We start from the raw sequence: 22,512 nt of genomic DNA on the forward strand, positions 1-22,512 counted from the left end.
CCGGAGAGGCACCCCGAGGGGTCTTGATCATGGGCCATGGTTCGGTAGGCCACAGGTAGAACGTGCCACATTGAAGGCATCGTGCCTTCGTGCTGGTCCAGATGTCCTGCAGTGTATGCACAGGCACCGGAGGTACTCTCGGCCATCGAGCTCCACTACCAGGAAGCCTCCTGGGAACTGGAACATGGTCATATTTAGTTCTGACATATTGCACGCAGGGGTGGAACAGTTCAATGTTTCAGCTCCTCTCTCTGTGAATATCAGACAAAAGTGAAGTTCCTCGCTCTCACTTCCTGTCCCTCCCTTCTCCGGAGTGGACGCTTCTGATTGGCTCTCCTTGTACCCCCTCCCTCTGGTGGAAACAAGAGATGGGGCACTCCTTCGCTCAGTGTGACGTGGCCTTGTCTGTCGGCCAGTCACAGCACAGGTGGGTGGGCTTTCGTGACGCTCCTTTTGCAGGGGATCTGGGTTTGGTGCCAAACCCTTGCACATCTCCCGCCACATTTCTCTAACAGTCTCTTTGCACGTTTCACATGCGCGATCCAGGATTGGCGGGAGTCGCCATTTTGGGACGGCTGCTAGCTGCTGGGCCGTGTACGGCGCTGCTGTCGCCATTTTTAACTCTGTCTTGATCCGCGGAGCATATGTAGTGACGGCCGCCATCTTTAATGAGCCCTCCAAATGTATATGTGCACTATTCTCAGTGTCTAGTGCATAACTCGTTCCTAGACACTGACTGCTCTCACTGACACTCTCTGGTGCTCTCTCTTATTGCTTTACCCACTGATATGATGTGGCATACCCCAGGCTAGGCAGAACTCTCTCTCTGTGCACCGCACTCGCTGACGGTTCCTGCAGTACTCTGTGGTGTGTTTTATGTGTGGGTGCTGGCTAGTGTACCGGGCATCTCCCTAAGTACGGGCGTCTCCTACTTTTGGCCACTCATAGTGCGGGCCCTGGGCCATGTTCCCTGGACTAGTTAACAGGCTAACCCCCCCAGTTGCCTCACACTATCTGCTTCAAGGGACTAGGACAGCTATAGCTCCACACCCATCTTACATCACCCTCTTAGGGCACCCAGGGCGTACTGTGTGAGAGACCACGCTCCCCTGACTACCCCTGGTATACATAAATGCTCTACTCTCTACAGTACTTGCACGGAAGGTGCACTTAGCCTGTCCTGTTCTGGATCTCAGCAGTGCCTCCAAATGTAACCCATGTCGTCGTCGTCCCCCGGTCGCAGATCGGACCCCTAGGGTCCTTGTCACTTACAGGAACAGGCAACACTAAGTTTAGTCAGCCTCACCCCTCATGATGTCAGCAGGCCCCTCACCTGTGTCTCATGCCTTCCACACAGAGTCAGGGGGCCTACCTCCATCAATCAAGGCAGGGCTTGAAGCAGGGGAAACCCATGATAACTACTGGCGGCCTGCCCTTAGCAGGACTTACACCAGTAGGAGAAAGACATATAGTCCCCATTTCTTACCGGGCTACACTGACTTCATAAAGAAAAGAAGAGAGTAATTGCTAAGCAAACATTAAAGCATTATGATCATCTAGTGAGATCACACACACACACACACACACACACACACACACACACACACACACACACACACACACACACACACACACACACACACACACACACACACACACACACACACACACACACACACACACTGTGCTGTAAAGATTCCTAACTTTAAAACCATGTGTCAGAACATCTAATTTTGACGCACAATTTACAATGGCCTTGCAGGGCAAAGTAGATATGCTGACTTTGATTGACACTTCCTACGTGTGGCATTTAAAGCTACAGTCCCACTTTGTAACAGCGTTTGTAGCTTTAACTGTGAAAGCCCCTAGCAATGTAAAACTTTCATATTTCTTGTGGTTCTATAGCAGAAGATGTCATTAATAGAACTGTACATTTAGGTCCAGTACTAATTATAACTTGCACAATAACAAATATCCCCAAATATACCGTAGCTTCTGCTTTAAAGGCCAATAAATTGTTTATACCAATTTGAGAAGAGTTTAGTAGCAGTGTAATTAACATGGCCGAAAGTATTAAGAATTTTAATCAATCAATCTGGCACACGAGAGGTAAACGTTAACTTGAAATTGGTCTTAAAAATACAAGAATTGTTTCCTTTGCCGGTCACACCCCTGACCAGGCCTCGTGTTGTGTGTTAGGGTATCTGTGGTTAAACACCTTGGTTTACAAGAGGGGGGGGGATTTAAATGGCGCTACAACGCTTCCCTGACAGGGGTATAAATGGAAAGTTTTTAAAGGTACCTTGAAAGTCATTCTTTGAGCAATCTGTGGAATATCAGGGGGGTTGTGGCCAAGACGACAGTCCAAGGTTGTGTAAATTGCTAAATGTGAAATATTCTGGGTCTGACAGCAATTCGCAAGAACAACAAATAGCTATTTGTAACAGTTGCAATTACCTGAATGAAACGATGCCACACACTTTATGATGAGGGAGGTGCAAAGGGCAAATATCTGTTCTTAGTGAAAAGTAAAAGTTAAAATATCCTGTTTCATATCCAGGCGCACATATTACGTACACATGCACAACAGTGAAGATGGAGTTTGTAGAGAAATTATAGAAATTAAGTTATTAAGTCTTAAATATTGAGGCAAAGTTTAAAAAAGTCACCTCACCTGCACTACTCCCCATCATGCTAAAAGCCCCCTCATACCCATTATTCCCACCCCGAGATACACCCTCTATTTAAACACATGTTAGTTATAAAATGTTCAAAATATATTAATTCCTAATTTGTCAGAAAAAAAGGTTTATCAAAAAAATCTGTTCATTTTTAACTTTTTCATGAAGGGTGAGAGTGATGGGATAAGGGGGATGGATGTCCGTGTGATGGAAGCAGTATAGGTGAGAAATGGAGGAGGGCAAAGCGGGGGTTATGGGTCAGGGTTGAGAAAGGTAGGTTTAAGGGTCCAAATAGGAAGAGAGGAAGGGGTTAAGGGTCCCACTCCCATTGGTTATGAAACGTCCATAGGCATTGCTTGGATGTACCTTCCATCCAGCACGAGTAGCGGCACTACATGGTACCTATTTTTATGTGCATAATGTTGGAGCATCTGTACACTAGGTTACACCTGGAGAACCTACATTATTTTGTGCAGAACAATATATAAATAGTCTTTAATAAACCTTATCTGCAGGAATAATTCTGGGTGTGTCCTCCACCCCTTTTCATCAATCAGACCGCATAACAGTTTTACGACTGAAGGGGGGGGGGACTCCACCCCACCTCCCCTTCAGTCGTAAAACTGCCATGGGGGCCGATTGATAAAAGGGGTGGATTGAGGACACACCCAGAAAGTATGTTTCAAAGTGCCCCAATGAACAGAGTTTTAGAATATAAACCCTGCATCTAGTAGACGTCAACTGTGGGAGTGTCCATGCTGGAACAAGTGAAATTTCAATTTCCACTCAAGACCATTTGGGGAAAAAGATCTGATCAATGTTATACGATAACGTAAGCAAGATTCTGTTTGTATGAATCTTTTATATTAAGAAACGGTCTGCATGTTATCTTATATGTTCTGGTAATAATCTTTTTTCTGAGACGGATAGAGAGCTGCACTACCCTAAAGAGAGCAATAGATAGCCACAGCCAGAATAAAATCAGACTGGGGTGCACCTAGGGGAGCAAAGGCAAGAATGCAAACAAATATAGCCTAACAGACTAAGTAGATAAACTCCTACTAAAGACAGGGACACTCAAGGGTAGAGAGAATATATCAAAATAACATTTAGCGAACACAACTACGTGCACAGAAATATAAAAACAACTAAAAAGAGAGAGAGGCAAGGCACCCAAGATAAGGTGCATGGAACAATAAAACCTCATCTAAATAAATGAAGTGCGTGTGGAGACCATTAGTCACGAGGGGCAGTCACTAGGACCCCCTCACGAAAAACGTGAGCATGTACCCGGTTACAGAAATTGCCAAGTGTGTAAAATACGTGGTGTAACAACCCTGGGAAAATGCGGTATGGCAGCCGAGAACAAACCGAAACAGATAACAATAGAGGTAATATCGATACCCTAATATAGGGGTGCGCAAACTGGGGGGTGCAAAATGTTTTTTGGGGGGGGCGGGGCAGCTGGTTAAAGCCGTGCGCTCTTCCCATTTTAATTAAATGCCGGAGGAGTGTGCGAGGCCCATGTATAGTTTCTTACCTGCTCTCCGGCGGATTCTGGTGACGTGTCGCCATGGCAACGCCGTGTCGGGGTCACATTATGTCACATTGCCATTGCGTTGTGACATCAGAAACGCTAGAGAAAAGGTAAGGTGGGGGGGCGCGAGCAGGCAGGGGGACGCAGACAAAAAAAAAGGAGTTTGCACACACCTACCCCAATACAAAAGCAGCAAGTGTGGACCCTGCAGTATGAACAGACTACATAGGAAATACATGGCTCGTTCTAATGACTTTAGGTACACATTTAGAGACAGAAAAACACAACATGGATAAAACCTGTCCCGTTCGCTGCAAGATACCCGCTAGCTGCAAATCCAACCAGACAAGGACCAGGGTGTAATCAAGGCAGGGGTTCTTTCCAAAGATTGTTGCTGGGATCAGTATTCACCTCCATCGATAGCTGGAATAGCTGTACACAAAGTAGTCAGCTTGCAAAGGTCTCCACATCAGATGCCTGCTGTCACCCAGTACGCGTTTCAGGGGTGTGTCTGATGTTCCATAATGGTTGTGTTAAATAGTCTCATGCAATGAGTTCATAATCAGGAACAGGTGGAGAGAAAAAAAAAATGGAGATATCAAAAACACGGAAGATACCAAGATGCATATAACAGGCAAAACCTCAGGGGCTCCTGTATGCACTCCGCTACTCCATAAGCAGGAATGGATACACAAGTGCAACGGAGAGCCACTAGAACAGGAGGTGGGCAACCTATTTTTCAATGTAGCCACGCACATTGAAAGTGGAAAAGAGGTCTATTAAGCACACAGAAGTGCACTTATAATCATATATATGGAGCCAGATTTATCTGGGAATACCACAAATATCAGAGGCCACGAGAGAATCATTTCCCCTATATACACAGCAGACTAGCATGCATGCAGGCTATGCTGCACGATAAACAAAAGATTAAGCTACATACCAGCCAACTTCTGCTGTGTAGGGCTATATCAGCCTCTAAGGCAAAGGCCCCACTGCACGCACCCGCACAGCCGCCTTGCTTGCCGGTAGCACGTGCAATTCACTGCACCACGATTTGCGGTGATTTTTTTCCGGCGTGGGGGGGCGCGGCCAAAATGGATGGGGGGCGCAGCCATGACATGAGGGGGCGGGACCGCCCCACAGCGCAGCACTGCAGCCGCCCCTCCACCCCTCGGCACCCTCACACACACACACAGACAAATACACACGGGGGGTGAATTGGAAGGGGGATCGGAGCAGAGGGGGGTTGATCGGAGCAGACGGGGGTTGATCGGAGCAGAGGGGGGTTGATCGGAGCAGAGGGGGGCTGATCGGAGCAGAGGGGGCTGATTGGAAGGGGGGGAATCGGATTGGCCGTCTTGCGTGTCACGTGACGGGGCACTCCCCGAAACCACAAGCTCCTGTAGCTCCGGCTGGCTGACGCGTCAAAGCACGCAGTCAGCCACGGCGGAAGAAGCCAGCGGGGACATCCAGACCGGAGGCAGGCAGCTGGTGGACCGCGGCCGCGCGCGCCACCGGCCGCAGCGGGACCAAAGCCTAAAGCATTTTAAATATATCAAGTTAAAGAACGAGACGAGATAAAAAGGAAAAATGCAGAGTTCTTCATTTAATCCTGTAGGGATGACTGAATTAATATCAAAGCTCCATTTGGCTTCTAGTTTCAATAGATTCTGCTCCGTGTTCCTTCCTCTCCCATCTAGGGATAAATACTGGAAACCCCACACTCTCAAAAAGGTGGAGTGAACATTGATGATATGTCAAAAAATGTCTAGCCACACTAGTGAGTTTCTTTAATTTGGCAAGATCTTTCTTAGCATTGCAGATACTACCCACATGTTCAAGAACCAGTTTGTGTAGATCCCAAGTGGTCATGCTAATATACAAGATATTGCAGGGACAGCCGAGCGCGTAGACCACTCCAGAGTTTCTACAGTTAATTAAATCTTTAACACATGATTTGCTCTATGTACTATCCCAAAATGTATGTACGCTACCCATGTGTTCGCAACCCTTACAGGAGCCACAAGCGTAGGAATCCACTTGTGGACAATGTTTGGCTTGGGAAGGGTAGAAATTACTATGTACTAATTGATCTTTCAAGTTTGGGGCCCTTTAGGCTGTCATATGAACCCGTGGGCCCAGTATTTCTGCAATTGCCCCCATCCTCCAGAAGGACTCGCCAGCGCTTCGGAAGAATATTATGTATATTGTCCTACAGTGCAGAGAAAGACAAAATGCATTGAGCAGCATTCTGTACCTGTCCTTGTAAGAGTTGATCCCAGTTTTGGGGTACTAAAATTGTGTCGGACACTTTTTAAAGCCCTTTTGTATGCACGTCTACATCATCTTCTACTATATCCTCTTTATAGGAACAGATTTTCATGCTCCCTTGAGAAACTCTGACTGTGTGGAGAATCTGTCCAACGGGTATCCCATTCTTCAGGGTGGTAGCTACCAAAATGCTGTAAAGTGGCAGTTAACTTCCTAAACACATCTGTTTCAATACGTTTCTCCAAAGAAATCTGAATATTAAAGGTCCAGAAATGGGATGCTGGCTGTGGAGATATTAAAAGGCAAGTTTAATGTTGAGTGGATCTCATGGAGCGCATCGATAAATGACGAAACTTGTCGTCCACACCCTCCCAAAAAGGAAAAATACATTGTCAATGTACCTATCCCTCTTTGGGTTATGACGCGTCCATTTAAACATATCTTCCACAAAGATTCCCATTCCCGCCATCCCAAACATAAATTGGCTTACGATGGGGCACACTTAACCCCCATCGTCGTCCCTTGTGTCTGAAGAGAATTTTTGTTATTTAAACAAAAAAAAGGGTGTTGGGATTAAATTTAGACGCTTAATGACCAGGTGTCTATTTTCAAAATCCCCATCACGCATCTGCAAGACGTAAGAGGTTGCCTTAATTCCGTGTACATGTGCAATGGATAAGTAGAGAGCCTATAAATCACACGTGACCAGAAATGTGCCACCTCGAACCACAATGTCCTGTAATTTCAAGAGGACATCAGAGGCATCCCTCATGTATGAGGGCAGGTGCTCCACATGTGGCCTCAGGTAAGAGTCCACAAAATCACAGGCAGGCACACAAAGACCCCCAAATCCCTGATACAATAGATCTGCCTAGGGGGCCAGGGAAATTGATGTCTGTGTACCTTGGATAATAAGTATAACGTGGGGACTCTAGGTGTTACGTCTAGAAATTGCGTCTCGAGTATTTAGGATGCCATCTTTACGGGCTGTAGATACAATATCAGATAATTATTTCTTGAAAATGTGTAGGATCACTATGTAATCGTTTATAATTAGCTTTGACAGCGGATGTTTTGCTTCTTGGATATACATACTAGTTGGGCCATAAGACTACATTCTCTTGTCAGAAAGCTTGAACACCACCCAACAAGCTTGCGAAGTTGCTGAAGTGCAAGTTGTTCACTCGAGGCCAGCTTATGTGAGTAGTATTTACCGACCGGTAATTGTGAGGTCCCTTCTGACAACGCGGAAGAACATAAACACACAAATACCCAACAAGCTCTGAAAAAAACAAACCATTACCACAATGTGTGCCACACCCACTAGCACTCCTTTTGACACATATACATTATGTGGTAATGGTTGGGGTTTCTCAGAGCTTGTTGGGTATTTGTGTGTTTATTAACCATTTGCAGCTGGTCTCAGCTGCTTTTGGGAGAGTGGTGCCCCCCCCAAGGTTTAAGCTTGCCCCTCCCCACTTTCCAAGTTGGCAGGTCAGTTTCATTTTGCCAGGTTACGACAGATCCAATGTAGATCATTCTTACTGTAATAATGTGACCAGTTTACAAGAATTTTAACCCAGGGAGTGTTAGGACCTGCGAACAGGGTCTGCCTTGATGTGGCTCGCAGGCTTACAATGCTTTGACCAAAGGGTTAAACTAAATGACCCTTTTTCCAAGAGAATATATAGGTATTGCACTGTGTATTTTTGTCACATTGGAAGTAGCTTTGGGCATTTTTTTGTTGTTGTTGTAAACGCGAAAGAACATGTCAATTGTTGGACTAATATGGAAAGATTGTGTGAACGTAGATTGGAGTTTGAATAGAGTTTGAGAAAGCAGAGAAAGCATTGTAACGTTTTGAATACTGGCATCTGCTGTTGCCTGCTGGAACACGTCTTTTTCTTTGCAGTACTCGCTTGCATTGGCAGGCTGGTGATTGATACTCCTCCTGGACGCTACCTACTACAATCCTGGTATCCAGCTTTACCTGCCACTTCTCATCAATTCATCCAACGTTCCGATCCCAGGTGACAGCTCCGTGGTTGTGACCACGAGTATTATTCTCTCAATGCTTTTAACTTGTGAGTGCATCTCGTACCACTCCTTTTAACAAATGAATGTAATCATTTTTATATGTCTAAGCACTATGGAGCACGCGCTCCTTTTCTTTGTTTTATAGATTTTGGTAGGGTGTGGTTTTAGAACACAAAGAAGCTGCCTTAGGGCTGGGACCCGCTGCGCTCGGCGGCGCGGACGGTCGTGCGAGCGTTCCCCACCAGCAGGGGAATCCTCCCTAGCCGGTCCCAGTCCCCCCTCGCTGACGGCTCACTACGCACTGTGACGCGTCAGCCGGCAGGGGATTCAAGAAAATTGTGATCCCGAGCGGTGACGCGTCACGTGGTGCGCTGATGAGCCAATCAGCGGCGGGGGCGGGAGCGGGAGCTGTCATCAGGCATCTTCCTACTCAAGGTAGTGTGTGTGTGTGTTTTTTGTGTGGCAGAAGGGGGAGGGAGCTGCTTACCTTACAGCAGCCCGCAGCAGCTCCCTCCTGCAGCCCGAGCCTGTTGAGGGAGGGGGGGAGTAGCGGGTCCCTCCCCTCAAGCCACGCCCCCTCCTGCCCACCTCCCACTCCCTACAGACCGCATATCGCGGTGTGTGTCTGTCAGCGCCCCGCCTGTCTGCAGTGCGGGCACGCTGACTGAGGGAGCGGGGCCTTAGCCCAAGTCTCCATTTATTTTTTGGAGCACTCCCCAAATTTCGACAAAAAAAAATAAGGTTTTTTTTTTTTTGTGTGTGACATTTGGACACTATATTGTATTGGAAACTTTATAACACTTCTGTTTTTTTCCCCATGTATGATACCTGCATGCATGCACTGTTTGTCCCACTTTTCACTTTAGCGCTGTAACACATACATACACACACACTTTATTTACAAATAAAACACTGGAAACCAAATCCCGTATAACACAGCCTTCCCAGTTTAAAAGAACAGGACAAATACCTATTCTTCCCGATCAATATTTCTCTAAAACAGAATACAGGCATACCCCGGTTTAAGGACACTCAATTTAAGTACACTCGCAAGTAAGGACATATTTTCAATAGCACCATACCCCTGTGTCCGTACGCTCGCCTTGCGAGTACGGACACTTATTCTGCCCTACAGACCGCCGTAGTAGTGACGCGCCGATTCCCCTCGCCCAATAGGCAAACGGCAGCTCGCGCATGCGCCTGTCAGCACGTCCTGAACAGCAATACCAGCTCCCTACCTGTACAGAAGCATCAATAAGTGGGAAAAAAGCTTCACTTTAAGTACATTTTCGCTTTACATACATGCTGTGGACCCATTGCGTACGTTAATGCGGGGTATGCCTGTACTACTGAATGTACTCACTGTATAATCAGCGTTCCCCAGATGCATCAAGCTCTGCTACAGATTAGCGCACCCAGACGTTACCTCCCATTAATTTGAAAGAGTCCACCAGTAACAGAGCCTAATGAGTAACCTCCTATGTAGGTAATCAGAATAAGAAAGGCAAATACAAAAGTAAACAACTTGGCTTAATTAGATTCCTATAGGTTTAGCCCAGGCTTGGAGAGTCAAGGGACCCATTCAGGAGAGGGGAACGGTCCTGTCCAACAAACAAACACAGAAGGTACCTTGACGATGAGACCAATAACTTCTAGTTTCATCTTATGATTAACAAAAACAAATTTGTTTAAAATCACACTTTTTAAATCTAGCTCATTACCTTTTAACAATTATTAGTCAACTTCCATTAGTATTCTTTTGGTTCTAAGAGTTGCATCACTAAAGTGTCTATCTTCATTACGTTTATTAGCTTCCAATAATGTAAAATCTGGAGTACTGCATATTCGTCAGGATTCCAGCACTCCACGCTAGACATGACAAGAAACGGAAACAATACGGAACCAAAAAGGAGCCGACCTCTGCCTTCTTCAGATGCCAGTGTTCAGTGTTACAAGGTGATCTCAGCCTTCTTCAGATGCCAGTGTTGCGTGTGTCAAGAGATGACCTCACTCAGCCTTCTCTCGTTCTCTTTGTAAAAGCAGCAATCAAATTCCCAATATTGGTAACATCCCACAGCAGGGGTGCATGACATTTTCTGGGGGAGGCCCGGCGCTTACAGAGGCCCTCCGCTCTTCCCCACACCATTTAAATTAAATGCCGGGGGAGCACGCGAGACCTCTGTATATCCCTTACCTCGTCTCCCGCAGCTTCTGGTGATGCGCTGCCATGGTGATGTCACGACATCAGAAACCGCCGGAGAAAAGGTAAGGGAGGAGGTGTGAGCAGGGGAGGTGAGAGCAGGCAGGGGGGCGCAGTAAAAAGTTTATGCACCCCGCCCCAGAGCATGCTCTGCTCTTCATCTCTAGCTTCTGGGGTTAACATGTTAACCTTTAGACCGCTATGTACTTTGGGTATAGCTCAATATATTTCAAGCACTAATATCGCCTAAAACAGAGAATCGGATAAAAATGTATTTATTTTTAATTAAACTCTGCCTTTAAAAGATTCCTATGTTACACATATTTGCTTTTTTATTTGATACCTTTTTTTATTTGGACCAACAACTGATAGTTTAGGGTAAGCTCAAGCAATACTAATTTACAAAATACTCCACGAGTTTAACACAGTGATGAGATCCAAAAGGTCAAAAAAGCTGTCTCTGAGAAGGGTTACTGGCTCTGCACTCCTTTAATCCAGGCTGTGCTGAAAAGCTGTGTAATGCGGCAGGCATAAGCTCATAGGGGGTCCAGGTTAAAATGTATTAAAAGCAAAGAAAGGGACACTGCGAGTGGTCTAGGATATTTGGACGCAGATGTTTTTCCACGACCAAGTTGCAGTCACCACTCACCTCACCGCAGGGGCATCTCGCCGCCAAGGTAAGCCCCAAACCTTACCCTAAAAACCTCTAATCTTAACCCCCAATACCAATGTTACCCACTACCCTAAAAACCTTAACTCCTTACCATAATTCCCTAGCCTAAAATCTTAACCTCTTACCTGAAAATCCCCATCATTAACCTCCTACTACAACCGCTAAAACTCCTTAGGTTAACCCACCTTAATGGCGAAACGGCCAGTGGCCAAGTGTTCAGCGACGGGTTCCTCAGAGGCGACTTGGTCGTGGCGAAATGGCCGCGACCATATGTCTGACGCCGACCTGTGAGTGCTCATTTGCATGTCATTACCCAGAATCCATGGCTGCAGTGAAAGCATTGTATACTAAGATATTGGGGAATAGGTTTGTGTGCACACAAGTGGCATTTTCAGGAGTTGAACACAGATATAAAACCAAAGATAATCTTAAAATGAGCTAGATTCAGAAAGAATGGTACCCAGACCTGGCAATAAATAGATGAAGGATAGTGAGAAATGTGGAGCATTTAGGACCAAGCATCCAGCAGCAGTAAGAAGGGGGACGGGAGGGAGGGGCAGTTGAGGAATGAAGTATTTCTATAGCGCTTCACAGCAGTAATACACGTGACATAATAATATCAACAAATAATACATAATGGGAAGGAGCGCTTCAGACATAAAAGTGACATTAGTAAAAAGGAGTCCCTGCTCCGAAGAGCTTACAATCTAATTGTTAAGTCGGAAGAACGTACAGAGACAGTAGGAAGTGCGTCTGCAAGGGGCCATCGTCGATATATGAAGTGTGTAGTTTCAGCCACAGAGCTACCCATATGCTTCTTTAAGATAGGGTGCTAGTTGGATATTGAGAGGAAGGGCATTCCAGAGGGGTGGGGCAATTGTATGTCTTTATTTATATAGCGCCATTAGTGTACATAGCGCTTTACAGCAGTAATACACGTGACAATCATATAAATAGCAAATAATAGAAATAACAGATCGTGGGAATAAGCGCTTCAGATATAAAAGTAACATTTAGGAAAAGAAGTCCCTTCTCCGAAGAGCTTACAATCTAATTGGTAGGTAGGAAGAACATACAGAGACAGTAGGAGGTGGGTCTGAAGGGGGCCAAGCTTTATGTATCATGTATATAGTATTAGCCACGGTGCTACTCATGATTCGTTAAGCAAGTGTGTCTTAAGGTGGGTCTTAAAGGTGGATAGAGGGTGCGAGTCGGGTATGAGGGGAAGGGCAGTCAGTGAGAAAGGTTTAAAGCAGGAGAGGGCTTTAGATACATAGGGGGTAGAGAGAAGACATCCTTGAGCGTAACCCAAGAGTCGGGATGGTGCATAGCGAGAAATTAGGGCCAAGATGTAAGGACGGGCAGAAGAGTGTAAAGCTTTAAAAAGGGAGGAGAATTGGATTTGATAGGAAGCCAGGAGAGGGATTTCAGCAGGGGAGTCGCCGAGACAAATTTAGGAAAGAGTAGAGTGATTCTGGCAGCAATGTTTAGGGTAAATTGAAGGGGAGAAAGGAAGGCTGGACAGCAGGAGGTTACAGTAATTGAGACGGGAGAGAATGTGGGCCTGTGTCAGAGTTTTAGCAGTGAAGCAACAGAGGAAAATGTGTATCTTTGTAATATTGCAGAGGAAGAAGCGACAGGTTTTAGATATGTTTTGAATGTGAGAGAGGAGTAGAGTGTGACCCCTAGGCAGTGTGCTTGTGCTACTGGGCATATGACAGAACTTCCAACAGTAATGTGGAAGGAGGTAGTGGGGATGAAATATGAGGAGCTCTGTTTTTGACAAGTTAAGTTTAAGTCGGTGGAGGGCCCTCCAGGATGATATCGCAGAGAGACATTCAGAAACTTTGGTCTGTAGAGCAGGTGTAAGGTCATGGGTTGAAAAGTGAACTTGTAGGTCACCTAGAGAGAGTGTGTACAGAGAAAAAAAGGAGAGGTCCCAGGACAGAGCCCTGGGGTACACCCACAGCGATCAATAGAGGAGGTGGTGATAGCAGAAGAGACAATGAACGTATAATGGGAGAGGTAAGAGGAGATCCAGGATAGAGCTTGGTTACGAAGAGTATGGAGAATGTGAAGGGGAAGAGGTGGGCCACAGTATCAAATGCAGCAGCGAGGTCGAGTAATATGAGCAAAGTGTAATGAACTCTGTCTATGGCAGCATGGAGGTCATTAGTTACTTTAGTGAGGGCTGTTTCAGTGGAGTGAGCACTGTTTTTTTTCAGATTGTAGAGGGTCTAGAAGAGAATAGGTGTTGAGAAAATAGAGCAAGCGAGAGAATACAAGATGTTCAAGGAGTTGAGGCAAAAGGCAGGAGGGAGGCAGGATGATGGTTAGAAAGACAGGTAGGGTCAAGCTGGCTGTTTTTGAGTAATGGTATGACTGTTGCATGTTTGAAGGAGGAGGGAAAAAACCAGAGTAGAGGGAGGAGTTAAAAATGTGTGTGAGTATAGGGATTATAGTAGGAGCAAGAGGTTTTAGGAGATGGGAGGGAATGGGGTCAAGATGGCAATTAGTAGAGGGAGAAGAGGAGATCAGCAGTGACACATCTTCCTCTGTGATGCAGAAGGGAAAAAAAGAGTCACGGAAGGCAGGAGGAGAGTTAGGAAGAGGTATAGGATGGGAGGAGGATACAGAGGTGATGTCCTGACGTATGGATTCCACTTTTTCCTTGAAATAGTCAAAGTCCTGAGGTGAGATGGAGGAGAAAGAAGAGGCAGCTGAGGGTGGTCTGAGTAGAGAGTCAAAGACAGAGAAGAGTCGGCGTGGGTTAGACTTGTAGAGTAGCAGATGTGATTACCCCGGATAATGTCGGTGCTATCAACAGCATTACTATTAATTAGCATGTCAGCCTTGACGCAATAACATCTGCTATAGTCCATTTGTATGAAGTGGCTCACAGCATAATGTACAGGTGCATATAAAAGGACCTCCCTATAGTGCTCTGCCACAATTTTCTTCTGAAGAAAGGTTCCAACCCCAACTACCCAGCGTTGATGATGAATTTCAAATAAAAGTGAATCAAAGTCGACCATGCAATGTTCAAATCAACGGAATGAGGTTTATCCAATTTGCACTCCCACTGTATGCTACTGCAATAATGCTTCAAGTGTTTTTCCCTAAGAGATATATAATTTCACCTCTACTTGGCTGCAGAAGCCAGTGATATCTACCTGCAGGGAGATACGTGAATCACCTTAATGTTCTGATTCCTTGGCTGCACTATCCTAGTTATAAAGATTCTGTTACGTTACAACTCGCATGGGATGTGACCCAGTAACCTTCACTGCCAGCAGTCTTATTTATCCCACCAATTTCAGATAACAGGTGACAGTAACAGCATCTACTTCCAAATATTTTTTGTTTTTTAAATGTCCCAACTACATAGAACTTAGTTTAAAATCAGTGGCCATTTCTGCAGTACTGAAGTTATTAAACTGTAGGCTTTTACTTACTGTATAAGGGCAGTACTTTATAGCGCTCAAAACATGTTTTGTCATAAAAATCTAGAATTTGATAACAGAAGAATCACTTGGCCCACACTTGTCCCTGAGGAAGCTTCTTTGCTGGAGGGAAACGCGCGTTGGACGCGCAATGTTGTCAGTCTCCTACTTGGAGCTGCTTTTATGTAGTGTTCTGTAGTCTCCTGGCTCTATCTATGTAGATCCAATTGGTACTTTATTAACACTCAGTGTGCAAACCTCCTGCTTTCTAAGATGATATATTCATTTGGAGTGTGCCATTTAATGATTCATTGACCATAATGCTGTGAACAATTGTTTCACTATGCTATGAATCATCTACCCTCCATCATCATACTATTAGTAGCACTTTTTTACTGAGTGGACGGTTATACATCCCTAAATTAACATCTCTTAGTGCTCTGTGGTTTATAAGTCCTAGCAGGACTGTAGTACTCTCGTGATACAATCATTCACTGAGTTCGTTAGTTACACCCACACATATACACATGTACCTGGTCTCATAGGTGTCCCAGAGGGGTTTAAACCCTGACTATTAGCGTTTTGTGTCCTGCTATCTCGAATACAATTTGCTGTCTGAGATTATTCCAACGTACAATCACTGACACGGACGCCTGTTCTGATAATTTAATTTATTTTTAATGCACAATACACAACGATTTGGTAACATATGTTTTATGTAATTATATTAAAAGTTACATTTTATATTAAGTAGGTGTGCAGTATAGTGAATTCTTTTAGGAGACACATCCATTTTGTGTTTTCCTTCCCCCCTTTTTCTGATGGGCAGACTATCTGCTTTTAAAACCTTACAGCCTTTTTGATCCTGGCTTCCTCTGGATATTTAAGATTTTTCGGTCTATTCTAAGTATTTTTGAATTTCCTTGAACTTTAAAATCAAAATGTAGTTTGTTTATGTTCTAAAACAATCATTATGGTTTCTATTTTCTTTGGGTCTTGTACAAATCTACTGTATTCTTATCAGGCAATAATGGCTCTTCCCCTTTGGCTAATGAAGGCAATATTATTTGTTGAAACAAAAAAAAAAAAATCAATAGGATTATGGATGGGCAAAGTTGTCAAAGTTTGGCCTGCAAACTTCACACAAAATCTTCTATTTCTTTGCAAATCCGCAAACGTTTGTGCAAACATGTTGCGTGTGACAGGAGCGTGAGAATATACCGGAGAAATATACCAATTTTAATTATTTACATACCTAACTTAGCATGTATCACCGGTGTGTTCTTTTTGTGCACAAATGTCTCTCCATGTGTTGTATAAAAAAGGTGAGTTTATACAGCACCTGGGACGCTACTAAAGAAGAGGGTCTCTTCCCCTCCCCCCGGCAAAATCAAACACACACACACACACACACACACACACACACATAAAAAACACACACACACACACACACACACACACACACACACACACACACACCTCGTGAAATAGTTTAAGTAAATATTGTAAAAACTCTACAAAGCCTTTGGTTAGTATGGAAATTATTTATTTATTCTTAAGTGTCAGTGTCTTACATTTAACCTTTTACACAGTGTCAGATAGAAGTTTCTTATCTTATGTTCTAAAAACACAGACAGCTCTGTTTGCTTTAATAATTATTGCATTTGTTTTAGGCAAACAATTACATTGTTACAACTTATTTAAAATGTTTTTGCAAACTAACACTTAAAAAAATTCACATATGTCGTCCAAACGATTAACTTTGGGGGAACAACATCATTTTAAATGGAATTCTTTATCTACGCGCCAGACGTTTTAGTTTTTTTTTTTGCCTTCCTCTTGATCAAGATAATGTAAATATAAATATAGGATACGTATCTGTTGTCTACATTTAGCATAGGTTGAAATTGATGGACATATGTATTTTTTTCAAGTTCATCTACTATGTAACTATGTAATTATGATTGAAGCAGGATGTCTCCGGAGCTGAACTGTGTTCATTTTAGCTCTCTGGACCCTTGCTTCCTGAAATACTTACCTCAGTAGGGGGTGCAGGTATCTCTGCAGATGGCAGCTCCAACAGGGCTTGTTGGGGATAACAAGGGCGACTTAAAATGTCCTGCGCCCTTTGGGCCAATAGAAAACTGCGACATCATCCCTTGTGGCTTGCTATAGGACCACTTGACCTGGGACATTAAAACTGATGAAATACCGGCAGCACTTACAGAGGCAAGTATCTTGGGAAGCAGGAGATCCTCTGAGCTGAAATTAATGCGGTTCAGCTCCGGAGACCCCCTACTTCAATCTCATAACAATAAATAAAAAACTATGTACTGCTACTTTAAATGCATCAACAATTACAATAAGCTTGTGGCTCTTCTACTGCTTAATGCCGAACTGGCTGAAGAAGGCCCCTTTGGAGAACTAGTTGAAGAGCACATCACATGATGAAGCGTTAATACAGTCACTTAATATATGTTTTACTAGGTTTTGAGTGCGGCTTCTTTCTGTTGCTACAAAGTATGACTTGATACAATTTGAGAGGCGACGGTCGATTGTACAATGCTGTTTGTGATGGTCAGATTGTAACTAGACGCTTCAAAAATAATTGTGGCAAAGCATTTTGGATCTAATCAGCATGCTTTTATTAATCTCATTAAAAAATATGTTAATAAAGCCCCTACATTCTTTTAAGTGTACAAAATATTGTTCTCGTGACTTATAGCATGTTAAAATAAGACACGTTTACACAATAGGAGCCAGGAGCCGTATTTACGGTCAGGCTGTTAGAAGAACATTATGAAGACGTAAACCCTTCAACACCATGGGCACTGGTAATGCATTAATGTGTGATGCCCTCCAGGCCGCGACACCATTGAAGGTGTGAAAAGCAATCAATTCAATGCACTTATTATTCGCTCTTTCAGGAAACCGCATATTGATGTGATTCAGGTCTTAAGACAGGAAAAACCAAAAGCTTACAAAATGTTAAGTATTTACAGATGTGGCTTGGATACCTCCCTCTGAAATGTAACGTACCGATTATAACAAATGTATATATCGATATATAAAGTCTAACGCTGCTTCTGGTTCTAACATACCAAATGAACACAGCTCAAAGCTATACACTTCATTACATAATTATTCCTAGTTCTGTATTTTACCCAAACTAAAAGCAATTTCTATATTGTGATGTTAGTCTTTACCAAGTTACATTTTTGGGTCTAGATTTGATGCCTATCAAATGTATTATAAAGTAACAATTACAACAGAGACTGCGTCTCAGCTTATCACTTTCGCAGCTCTAACATACGGTTTTCGAAGTTGAGAATACACATTTAAGACCAGGCTACATAATGTTTCTATAGGAGCCCACTAACCATTGTTGTAATACTGAAAATGAATTAAATACAGAGCTGAGGCCAATAATCATAATGTATGCACAAGCATGTAAAAATTAAGTTTATATGTGTTGTGCTATTTCAGAAGAGCATCAATTTTCCCTTTAAATTTTTTTTATTTTTTAATAGGCAAAGTGAGATGTTTTAGAAATGGAAAAATGTACTGCGATATTAAATAACACCGCATCTAAACGTGAGAGTGTCTGGCTCCCGTGGATAACAGCCTCTCCTGAGGACAGTTCATATAGGCAGGTCTGGAGTGCTTAACCTTGCTTAGGATGTTATTGTGTTGTGCCTCTGATTGTATCACCTTGTCGATAGATACATACTAAGGATTTTGTCTCTGCTTCCCTTCCGTCTACCTACCTACTGTACAATCAAGATTAACGTTCTCATCGCTCCCTACCCTTCCCTTATTTCTGTATCCCTACCCACGCAACTCAAAATAAAAAAAATGGGTGGGGGGGGGGGTAAGAGGGGAGAAAGACTTTATCCACTTTTCTCATGTTGCCAAGTCCCAACAAATGTAATCATACAGTACCAACCGTATTAGATGTACATAGAAAAAAAAATGCTTAATTAAGTGCTGGCAATGCACGATCTTCAAGCCTCCTTACAGCAGAATGGTGATCAGAACTATTTTCTTACCACAATGTAGGTTATGAAAATTCCCAATACCTTCTATATGTACCATGAATTTCACTGATTTGGACCATGCTAGAAATGTATCTTACATCAACTGTCCAATTTCTAAATACAATTTTATCTAATGCATGTCTGATTCAGCATACTCTTACAAAACCAAGTCATTAATGCCAGTCAATAGTATACCAAGCATGGAGGTGGTATGTTAAAATCTAAAACTGGATATACAGTATTTCAACAAATCGACAAAGTACTGTACAGTATATGGAGTTACAAGCTTGTAAAAAAGTCCAGAGATTTTTTTATTGGGACTCATTTATTTTAAAATGACTGCAAAAGTAATACAGCGGATAAACAAATGTATTCCCTTTCTATAAACTACATCTAAAACATGAGGAAATAATTGATATCCATACCACTGTATGTGTATAACACCTAATAGTACCCTCCTGGTCATTTGCAATGACATTACAAACTGTGCCTCTGCTAAATAATCATAATACTTTGAAATTCTGTTTCCAAAAGGCACTGCCACAGAACACTTTAATTTAGAGTCTTTGTGGGGACGAGTGACAGTGTCCAAAGAGGTATTTTGCAAGCACCAAGGATGGGATCTGTAGTTGACAAACCAAACAGTGCTCAGCTTTGGCATTACATTGAATGTTCATAAAACCGTTAATACTGCTTTAAAACACATGGAATCCACATACTGTACCTATTTAATTGTGAGAGCTTCACTAACAAATCAATATCTCTATACACACACACACACACACACACAACTGGTAATTTGATAAAGTCTCCAGAAGGTAGCCGAAACATTGGGCCAATAAAAATACATTTTTTTGTGCAAATTTTTGGTGTGCATCCCTGATAGATACAAACAAATTTAGCTCTGAACAAATTGTTAATTCTTTACGTTATAATAAAAACTAGAGACACCAATGTATATATTTATACACAGATACATACACACTATATACAGTATTAACAAAAAAAACAGTCTAGTATGTAGAGCCATAATTTGAAGGGAATGAAGGTCAAACAGAACTGCAGGTATTGACCAGAGTCAAAACACACAAAAATAGATACAAAATATTAATTACCTGTCGTACACACAAAAAAAATTCTTCAGACTATAAATGAAGTAAAATAAATAAACGGACAGATCCTGACATGAAGCATCACTGGCTGATCCAGGCACAGACTAAACGTGCCCACTGCTCACTTCCCTGTAATGTTTATCTCTGATCCCACAATGCAGGTTACTCAACGATGAGCAGAATCCTGTGATGTGAATGGGGACTGAAGGAGATCTGTGGCTGACAGCACCCACTGCACACAGAGTGGAGGTCACAGCAGAAAGGAGCCCTAGCCCTGCAATGCAAACATATAACCCAGCACATCAATCCAAGGTGAGGAAACAATGCAGCGCATAGAGGGGGAGATCAGCACTGATCCTGCCCCATGTCTGCAGCACATAGAGGGGAGATCAGAACTGACCCTGCCCAATGTCTGCAGCACAGAGGGGAGATCAGCACTGATCCTGCCCCATGTCTGCAGCACAGAGGGGAGATCAGCACTGATCCTGCCCCATGTCTGCAGCACAGAGGGGAGATCAGCACTGATCCTGTCCCATGTCTGCAGCACAGAGGGGAGATCAGCACTGATCCTGCCCTATATCTGCAGCACAGAGGGGAGATCAGCACTGATCCTGCCCCATGTCTGCAGCACAGAGGGGGAGAGAAGCACTGACCCTGTCCCATGTCTGCAGCACAGAGGGGGGAGCAGCACTGACCCTGTCCCATGTCTGCAGCACATAGAGGGGAGAGCAGCACACTGGGGAGAGCAGCAGCACCGATCCTGCCCCATGTCTGCAGCACATAGAGGGGAGAGCAGCACCGTGGGGAGAGCAGCAGCACTGATCCTGCCCCATGTCTGCAGCACTGACCCTGCAGACAAATAACCACACATTGGAATAACGAAGCTTTCCAGGCGTTACATGGCATTTGAGCTCAATGTCCGCACCCCTTACCTGCCCTTCTCTATGTCCCACGTCCCATTTCTTCCATGCATATAATTGCATTGAAGGTGCAGGCTCCAGCCCCGTCTCTGCCAGCGGCATCCCATCCCCTGCACCCCTGCAGCACGGAGGGCCCGCCCCTTCGCCTTGAAGTCCTGTGACATCACCCATCGAAGCCCCGCCCACCGAACCAAAGGCACCAGAACGCGGTGGAGGAGAAAGCGGGCTGGTTAGGAGGGGAAGTCAGGTGATTGGCTCAACCAGCTGTCTGTCAAAGCGCAGCCGCGGCGTGGTGGAGATAGCCAGCAGGTGGCGCGCAAGAGCACCTGAAAGAACATGGGGCGGGGAAAGCTCAGGATGAAAGGTGAGCTATGATTGGCTGTTGCGTCATGCACTGTAAGCATCCTCAGCTGGTCCTTGAGCATCTTAGTGCTGCATCCTGTGGGTTCCATTTAAAGGAACAGCACAAGTTGCTACAGTATCACTGGTGAAAGTGTGCAGGCCCCAGCAGTTCAGAAGCTGCAGTCATTTATTTTATTTTCAGAGTACCGCTACTTTTTATTTTAAAATGTAGTTTATTTTCTTTCTAAAAGACACTTCTATAACAAAGCATATAGGTAGCTCCGTTGGCTGATACTATACATCTCATATGCACGGACCTCGGAACACTTGTAGACGCAAGTACACCCTCCTTCTGTCTCTGTACATTCTCCCAATTTACCACTTTGATTGTAAGCTCTTCAGGGCGGGGACTCATTTTCCTATTGTTACTTTTATTTCTGAAGCGCTTATTTCCACTATGTGTTATATTATTATGTCATGTGTATTACTGCTGTGAAGCGAGATGTACATGGATGGCGCTATATAAATAAAGATATACATACATTAAAAAAAAATATCTGTCACAAAGGCTTATTTTAATCCTAATAGAGGTATATTAGTATTTTATCTGTTAGTGTTAGGACTTGCGAACAGGGTCTGCCTTGTTGTGGCTCGCAAGCTTACAATGCTTTGGCCAAAGGGTTAAACTACATGACCCTTTTTCAAGAGAATATATAAGTATTTTACTGTGTATTTTTGTCATGTTGGATGTAGCATTGGGCTTCTCTGTCGTCTGTTGTATACATATGCCACGCTCAATAGCTCTCCTTTTTGACACTTATATACATATATATTTTGGGGGGCTCAGGGGTTCCCAAAAAGAGCTTGCTGGGGTTTTGTGTGTTTTGTTAACCTATTCTCAGCTGTTGGAGGTTAGTGGCTCCTCCTTCCCAGGTGTTAAGCCCGCCCCTCCCCACTTCCCAAGTGAGTAGGTCCTTTCATTCTACTGGATATAGATCCCATGTGGTCTTTCTCCCTCCTAATAGAGGTAAATAAGAATTTTAATCCTAATAGAGGTATATTAGTATTTTATCTGGTAGTGTTAGGACTTGCGAACAGGGTCTGCCTTGTCGTGGCTCGCAAGCTTACAATGCTTTGGCCAAAGGGTTAAACTAAATTACCCTTTTTCAAGAGAATATATAAGCATTCTTTTTTTTTTTGTGGACAGGGAGCATAAATAGTTTATTAACCTTACTTAAACGAGGTTCAAAAAGCTC

At 43.8% G+C, this 22,512-nt stretch overlaps 1 protein-coding gene across 4 annotated transcripts in view; it reads right to left on the bottom strand.

Moving 5' to 3' along the window:
* The window catches only part of OTUD7A (OTU deubiquitinase 7A), a 291,540-nt gene extending 270,474 nt beyond the window's left edge, over positions 1-21,066 (bottom strand). For 3 of the 4 annotated variants that reach the window (XM_075575886.1, XM_075575882.1, XM_075575883.1), the window contains exon 1: positions 20,927-21,066. The gene's annotated coding sequence lies outside the window, so the exon portion shown is untranslated. The remainder of the gene's footprint in view (positions 1-20,926) is intronic. The other variant, XM_075575885.1, reaches the window with a different exon arrangement.
* Between the last annotated feature and the right edge of the window lie 1,446 nt (positions 21,067-22,512).

Source organism: Ascaphus truei, chromosome 18 (genome assembly GCF_040206685.1).
Source record: "Ascaphus truei isolate aAscTru1 chromosome 18, aAscTru1.hap1, whole genome shotgun sequence".
Classification (NCBI taxonomy): domain Eukaryota; kingdom Metazoa; phylum Chordata; class Amphibia; order Anura; family Ascaphidae; genus Ascaphus; species Ascaphus truei.